Source organism: Drosophila willistoni, unplaced genomic scaffold (assembly GCF_018902025.1).
Source record: "Drosophila willistoni isolate 14030-0811.24 unplaced genomic scaffold, UCI_dwil_1.1 Seg167.1, whole genome shotgun sequence".
NCBI classification, from domain to species: domain Eukaryota; kingdom Metazoa; phylum Arthropoda; class Insecta; order Diptera; family Drosophilidae; genus Drosophila; species Drosophila willistoni.
The window spans coordinates 36,073-45,090 of NW_025814127.1; positions in this window are offsets into that span (position 1 = coordinate 36,073).

Consider the following 9,018-nt stretch of genomic DNA (forward strand, 5'->3'; position numbering starts at 1 on the left):
GTACAAAAGTCTCGCATATCGCTAGACAAATATTCCCTACCATTATCGATGTATAGGTTCACAACTTTCAGGTTGAAGTGCGCTTCACTTTTTGCCACAAAGTCCTTAAACATTATAAATACATCCGATTTATGTTTTATTAGGTAAGTAACACAATAATGTGTAAACTGATCTACAAAAATTACATAGTAATTTTTATCATCAATAGTTGTGGGTGTAATCGGACCGCAGACATCAGAATGTATAACAAAAAGTGCTCTACTTATATGTTCTTTATTTTTATATTTGTCAAAACGTAATCTGGCTTGCTTTCCATTTAAACAAGCTTCACATATATCGTCTGTAGGATTAACTTTATCAAGTAGTTTATTATCTTGAAACAAATTCTTTCTTTTTATTTCTAACATTTTTCCTATACTTATATGACCCAATCTTTCATGCCATAATTTATATAAATTTTCAGTTTTTATATCAATTTTATATGCTTTGAATTCAAAAATTGGCATTTTGTACTCACCTGAGTTTTCGGCAATAATAATACCACCATTTGTCAATTTAACTCCAGACTCGTCAAACACTACTGTCACTCCAGCCTCTTGTAGTCTTTTTACAGAGATTAGATTTTCTGTAACTTCTTTGCAGTATAATGCATCTTCTAGTGTTATCTGGTACCCATTCTCCAGACGAACGATTCCACGTTTTGTTGCAAAGATGTATTGCCCTTCCTTGGCGATAGCAATCTTCACTGGAGTTTGAAGTTCAGTAGAATCCATAAAAAGTGTCTCATCATTGATTATATGGTCGGATGCACCCGAGTCAAGGATGAAATTCACATTTGTTTTCAACTTATTATAATTTGAATTCAAACTTTTAATCATGAACGCGAAACCTGGCGTGGTCGTTGCAATATGAGCTTGTGTGTTATTTTCTTTATTATTGTCATTTATTAGTTTTTTATATGCATAACAATTTTTTTTTATGTGCCCTGGCTTGCCACAGTGGTGACATTTTATATAATTTTGTTTGTATTTGTCATTATATGGCTTGCGAGTATTATTATTTTTTTTATAATTTTGATTTTTATTTTTATATTTGTTGTTATAATTGTTTTTGTAGTTATTATTATTATACTTATTTTTAACCTCAACGTGTAATATCTTTTTACTTGTGTCATTATTAGCGTTATTTAGTTTTGTCTCATGATCGAGCAAACGGTGCTTAACGAAAACTAGAGTAAGATCTTCTTTCGATAGTGTCTCTATAGCAGTGATGACCCCGTCATATGATGATGGCAAAGTGTGCAGTAAGTGCGAAACCTTGTCCATTTCGTCTATATTGGCGCCTGATGCTAACAATTCATTAACCATTTCGTCAAAAATAATAAAGTGGTGTATAAGAGCCATCTCGTTTTTTAGTTTAAGCGACAACAACCGTTTTCGCGCAGACAACTGAGATGCCACACTTTTTCGTTCATACACAGAATCCAGATTCCTAAGAATATCACGTGCTGTGTTGTTGTCTGTTGCGAAATCCAAAAATGCATCGCTCAAGTGCCCTACCACTATACTTTTTGCATAGCGTTCGGCCTTAACCCAACTTTCATCTGTTTCTTTAGGAGCCTCGCTATCAATAACTTTTAATGCATCTTGTTCAGCAAGAAGTGCTTTTATTCTTTTTTTCCACACAGAATATTTCTCACCGTTAAACTGATTTATAGTAAGCTTTATCTTTTCCATAATTGTATATTTTTATTTTTTATTTGAATTTATATGTATGTGTAATACAAACGACTATTGTGAAAAAAAAACTTAATGTGCAAATTTTTATTTTATTTTATTTTTTTTTTTATAGAACGCACTCTGGGCCCATAACCTGTTGTAATATTGGTTTGGTTGGCTTAGTATTAGTTTAGTTTTTAATAAAAGCACAATAATCTTTTTAGTTGTTTTATGATTAATTTTATTTTATTAGATTTTATTTTATTAATTTTCACACGACCAGCCACTTACACGTTTCGAATAGGAAAGAGGAAGTAAAGAAGACAGTGTGCCCGTACATTAATTTTTAGGCTTTTCATAATGTTATTTTTGCAGGTTTAAATAACGTCGCAACTTTAGCAATGTTATGTTATTCAACAAGCAAGAAAAGGAATTAGGTGATTCGAAGGCGCAGGCAACTGCGCGATTTCTTAACTTAGAGAAAAAGTTTCAGAAAAATCCAAAATTTAAGGAGTATGAAAAATTCATTAACGAATATTTGGAGTTGGGCCATATGGTCGAAACTAAGGATGAAGGTGCGTATTACCTGCCACATCAAGCAGTAGTAAAAGAAGCAAGTCTGACAACTAAATTAAGAGTTGTATTTGACGCTTCCGCGAAAACCACGAATAACAGAAGTCTTAATGATGTGATGTGGATCGGGCCGCGACTTTAAAAAGACATATTCGACATAATAGTAAAGTGGCGAAAATGGCAGTACGTAGCATCTGCAGATATTGAAAAAATGTATCGGCAGATAAACATTGATCTAAACGATCAAAAATATTTGCATATTTTGTGGCGAATTTCACCGCAGAAAAAATTAAGAATATATAAATTGTCAACAGTAACATATGGTACGGCATCGGCACCTTATTTGGCTACAAGGGTACTTGCAGAGATAGCAAACAGATGTCAGGATAAAGTGATTAGGGAAATTATCCGAGATGAATTCTACATGGATGATTTAATGACTGGAGGTAATACAGTACAAGAATCAAAACACAAAGTTCAGCAGGTCTCCAGAGAGCTGGAAAAAGCAGGAATGAATTTGAGAAAATGGATTTCGAATAAGGCCGAGATTGTTGAAGAGGTTATTGATACAGGCGATAATAAAGTATTAAAAATTGATGAGAACGAGGCAATCAAAACCTTGGGATTACAGTGGGAACCAATTAAAAACGAATTTAAGTTTAAGGTAAACTGTGACGAGAACAGAAAGGTGAATAAAAGAGGTGTGCTATCCACGCTAGCCAAGATTTATGATCCACTAGGTTGGCTAGCACCTGTAACGGTAATAGGCAAGTTATTTATGCAAAAGTTGTGGCTATCAGAGCAAAATTGGGATCAAGAGTTGTCCGATAACGAAACAACAGAATGGAAATCCTTCAGGGATAATTTGGTCTATCTGGAAGAAGTCAGATTACACCGATGGATCAAGACACAGCCTAATATGTTGTTACAGATTCATGGTTTTGCTGACGCTTCAGAAAAGGCATATGCTGCGGTGGTATATGCTAAAGTAGGTGAGGCAGTTACTTTAATAGCCAGCAAGAACAAAGTTAATCCAATCAAAAATAGGAAGACTATTCCTAAATTGGAATTATGTGCAGCACACCTGCTATCGCAATTGCTACAAAGAGTCCAGCAATCTATTGCTGCTCCTTCTGAAATATACGCTTGGAGTGACTCTACTATTACGCTGTGCTGGATAAAGAACGGTGCTAGTAAGGAAAAATTCGTAAGGCGTCGCATAGAGGATATCCTAAAAATCAGAGAAATAACGTGGAACCATGTAAAATCTGAAGATAACCCTGCAGATGTAGCTTCAAGGGGTATTTGTCCAAATAAGTTAAAAGATTGTGAATTGGGGTGGAATGGGCCAAGGTGGCTCAGTGAGGCAAAAGATAAATGGCCTAAACAAAAAACAGACAATGACAAGATTATGGTAAATTCCGTACTATTAAATACGGAGAGTAGTATTATGTAGGAGCTAATTGAAAAGTATTCCTGTATGAATAAGCTGGCCAGAATTACAGCATATGTGTTAAGATTTATTGGCATTAAAAAAAGAGATAAAGTGTACCCATCATACTTAACCGTCAATGAGCTTAAGAATGCTAAAAATTTTATAATTAAACAGCAACAGGCATATCAATTTAGCAGAGAGATATCATGTCTTACGCAAAACAAGCAAATTGACAAGAAAAGCAAAATTTTAAGCTTAAATCCATTTTTGGATAACGATGGAATATTACGCGTTGGGGGAAGATTGCAAAATGCCAACATATGTTTTGATACTAAACATCCTGTGATTTTGGATAAATCACATCTAACAATGCTGTTGATTAAAGATGCTCATAAGGAAACCTTACACGGAGGAATTAACCTTATGAGAAGCCAAATTCAAAGGAAATTTTGGATTTTCGGATTGAGAAACGCCCTTAAAAAATACCTAAGGGAATGCGTCACATGTGCCAGATACCGCCAAGTAACTGCGGAGCAAATTATGGGTAATCTGCCCAAAAATAGGGTTACGGTGTCATCTCCATTTCATAACACGGGGATTGATTTTGCCGGTCCATATCATATAAGGTGCTCAAAAAACCGGGGACAAAAAACGTTCAAAGGATACATAGCTGTATTCGTTTGCTTGTCAACTAAGGCAATGCATTTAGAAGTTGTTAGTGACTTCACAACTGATGCCTTCCTAGCAGCATTTCGAAGATTTGTTGCAAGACGGGGTAAATGCGCTAACATTTATTCTGATAATGGTACAAATTTTGTAGGTGCGGCTAGGAGGCTTGATGAAGAATTCAAAAAAGCAGTTCAAGACAACGTTCAGGTGGCCCCTGTGCTAGAGCGATAACAGATTAGCTGGCATTTTAGCCCCCCGGCAGGACCTCACTTCCGAGGTATATGGGAAGTTGGGGTAAAGTCGGTTAAGTATCACCTGAAAAGAGTTATAGGAGACAGTAAACCTCACATATGAGGAACTGGCAACATTGTTGTGCCAAATAGAAGCCGTGTTAAACTCACGTCCGTTGTATACGACGGGTGAAGATATGGACAACAACGAGGTGTTAACTCCCGGTCATTTCTTAATTGGAAGACCTACTTTAGAAGCAGCCGAGTCCATATCAGAAGAAACAATTGGAAATTTAGACAGATGGAAATTAATTCAGAAAATGAAAAAAGATTTCTGGTTAAAATGGAAAGACGAATATCTATATACTATCCAGCAAAGGAATAAGTGGCGACGAACCACAGAAAACTTAGAGAATGGACAAGTCGTCCTGATCAAAGATGAGAATTGTCACCCAGCCAGGTGGCCTCTGGGCAAAATTGAGGAAATTCACAAAGGCAGGGATGATAAAGTAAGAGTGGTAAAAGTCAAATTGCAGGAAGGGTCAATTACAAGGCCTATAAATAAAATCTGTCCACTTATTGGGGTAAAATCATCAGAAGACGTGGAGGAGAACCGATGTCGGAAAGGTACCAGGTTCGGTCATCTGTCCAAAATAGGAACCGTAATGATGGTAGCAATGTTGATGCTGCTTTGCCAACTTTCGAGTGCAGCAAGCATTAAAGATAATCGATCAAAAATAACGGTAAAAGAACTAAACGCAACAGCCGCATTATACTTAGATCCAATGGGTGAAGTGGAAGTAGTAGCGTCCTCATGAGATCTGGTTATATACTATGACATGTCGGCCTACTTTGAAATGCTCAGTCAAGGTGACAGAATGATTCCCAAATTGAGGGATTTATGTCAAAAATTGTATAAGTTCGAAGACAAGTGCCATTTTGTATTAAACAGCACGGTAAAACGAATTACGGAAATCGAAGAAAATAATAGATTGTTCATGAATCAAAATAAGCCAAGAAGCAAACGAGCACCGTTTGAATTCATGGGTTCACTGTACCATATATTATTTGGCATCATGGATGCGGATGACAGGGTGCAGATGGAAGAAAACATGAGAAGTTTACTGACAAATCAGCAAAACTTGAAACATCTAGAAGAAAAGCAGACATCGATAGTAGACTCTACGCAAACATTCTTAAGACAACTATAGATGAAATAAATGATAATTTTCATAACATGAACAACCGAATCGAAAATATGACAGAATTACTGAAAGAAAGCTATTACGTATATAGAGAATCCATCCAGTTCTTCATGATTGTAAGGCAATTAAGTTCCGTGGTTGATGAATGTGAAAAAATTCAGACAGGAATTATAAATCTTTTAATAGACATTAACCATGGTAGGTTGAACCCTAATATTTTAAAACCAAGCCAAATGAAATTGGAAATAACAAAAATAAAGGACATGTTCTCCGAAGCATTAGTGCTACCAGGTAAAAGGACAGGTACTGAGTTAAAAGATATATATACTCTGTTGACGGCCAAGGGTATTTTCATAGATAGAAAAATAATTATAAATGCAAAAATACTACTGTTTGGTAGACACCCGTCTTTTCTTTATAAAGTTATTCCAGTGCCTGTACGATTGAATAATAATCAAATGGTAATGGTTCATATAGATAGTCAGTACTTAATATATAATTTTGAAATAGACGCGTATCATTTAATGTCTGAATCAGCTATGCAAAAATGTCGGAACTGGCAGTCGAACAGGAGAACATGTGAAGGAAGTTGGCCATGGAGTGGTGCCAATGATAATGCTTGTGAGCTGACACCTTTTAAACAGAATACAAAATCTAACTGCTTATACACAACGATTATTGAGACAAGATCTTACTGGGTAGAATTAGATAGCAGCAGTAGTTGGTTATTCAAGGTACCACCTAAAACTAAGGCCAGAGTCCAATGCGGTAACGAACAGCAGGAGGTGCTAGACATACCAGAACAAGGAATTTTGAGTCTCAGATCAGGCTGCACAGCTAGGGCAGAAGATAAAATTCTAGTAGCTCATCATAGCGTTCAGTCAGAGTCGTACATAGCTATTAAAACTTCGCACGTAGGCGATATTAGTAACATAGCAAATATAGCATGGAATCCAGTAGAAGCAAACATAGTAAATCATTCAGCAGAATTAGAAAGAATAGGAAGTCAATTAAAATCGTTAAAGGAACATCATATTGAATTACTAGGCTTAAATTTCCATCATGTAACTGGTCATGCTTCCTTAATGTTTGTCATCTTACTAATGATAATATTAATAATAATTTGTTTAAGACAACTTAATAAAAATAAACGAATCCCAATCGCCCCATTTGGCGGCCCCTCGCAGAATGTTTAAGAATAAACATCGTGTTCATCTGAAGCGGCTTCACCAAATCAGATGCACTTAAGAAAATATAGTACAACTGTACTTTGTCACAAACAACTAACCTAGCATATGACTGGAAAAAGCAGGAATGAATTTGAGAAAATGGATTTCGAATAAGGCCGAGATTGTTGAAGAGGTTATTGATACAGGCGATAATAAAGTGTTAAAAATTGATGAGAACGAGGCAATCAAAACCTTGGGATTACAGTGGGAACCAATTAAAGACGAATTTAAGTTTAAGGTAAACTGTGACGAGAACAGAAAGGTGAATAAAAGAGGTGTGCTATCCACGCTAGCCAAGATTTATGATCCACTAGGTTGGCTAGCCCCTGTAACGGTAATAGGCAAGTTATTTATGCAAAAGTTGTGGCTATCAGAGCAAAATTGGGATCAAGAGTTGTCCGATAACGAAACAACAGAATGGAAATCCTTCAGGGATAATTTGGTCTATCTGGAAGAAGTCAGATTACACCGATGGATCAAGACACAGCCTAATATGTTGTTACAGATTCATGGTTTTGCTGACGCTTCAGAAAAGGCATATGCTGCGGTGGTATATGCTAAAGTAGGTGAGGCAGTTACTTTAATAGCCAGCAAGAACAAAGTTAATCCAATCAAAAATAGGAAGACTATTCCTAAATTGGAATTATGTGCAGCACACCTGCTATCGCAATTGCTACAAAGAGTCCAGCAATCTATTGCTGCTCCTTCTGAAATATACGCTTGGAGTGACTCTACTATTACGCTGTGCTGGATAAAGAACGGTGCTAGTAAGGAAAAATTCGTAAGGCGTCGCATAGAGGATATCCTAAAAATCAGAGAAATAACGTGGAACCATGTAAAATCTGAAGATAACCCTGCAGATGTAGCTTCAAGGGGTATTTGTCCAAATAAGTTAAAAGATTGTGAATTGTGGTGGAATGGGCCAAGGTGGCTCAGTGAGGCAAAAGATAAATGGCCTAAACAAAAAACAGACAATGACAAGATTATGGTAAATTCCGTACTATTAAATACGGAGAGTAGTATTATGCAGGAGCTAATTGAAAAGTATTCCTGTATGAATAAGCTGGCCAGAATTACAGCATATGTGTTAAGATTTATTGGCATTAAAAAAAGAGATAAAGTGTACCCATCATACTTAACCGTCAATGAGCTTAAGAATGCTAAAAATTTTGTAATTAAACAGCAACAGGCATATCAATTTAGCAGAGAGATATCATGTCTTACGCAAAACAAGCAAATTGACATGAAAAGCAAAATTTTAAGCTTAAATCCATTTTTGGATAACGATGGAATATTACGCGTTGGGGGAAGATTGCAAAATGCCAACATATGTTTTGATACTAAACATCCTGTGATTTTGGATAAATCACATCTAACAATGCTGTTGATTAAAGATGCTCATAAGGAAACCTTACACGGGGGAATTAACCTTATGAGAAGCCAAATTCAAAGGAAATTTTGGATTTTCGGATTGAGAAACGCCCTTAAAAAATACCTAAGGGAATGCGTCACATGTGCCAGATATCGCCAAATAACTGCGGAGCAAATTATGGGTAATCTGCCCAAAAATAGGGTTACGGTGTCATCTCCATTTCATAACACGGGGATTGATTTTGCCGGTCCATATCATATAAGGTGCTCAAAAAACCGGGGACAAAAAACGTTCAAAGGATACATAGCTGTATTCGTTTGCTTGTCAACTAAGGCAATGCATTTAGAAGTTGTTAGTGACTTGACAACTGATGCCTTCCTAGCAGCATTTCGAAGATTTGTTGCAAGACGGGGTAAATGCGCTAACATTTATTCTGATAATGGTACAAATTTTGTAGGTGCGGCTAGGAGGCTTGATGAAGAATTCAAAAAAGCAGTTCAAGACAACGTTCAGGTGGCCCCTGTGCTAGAGCGAGAACAGATTAGCTGGCATTTTAGCCCCCCGGCAGGACCTCACTTCGGAGGTAT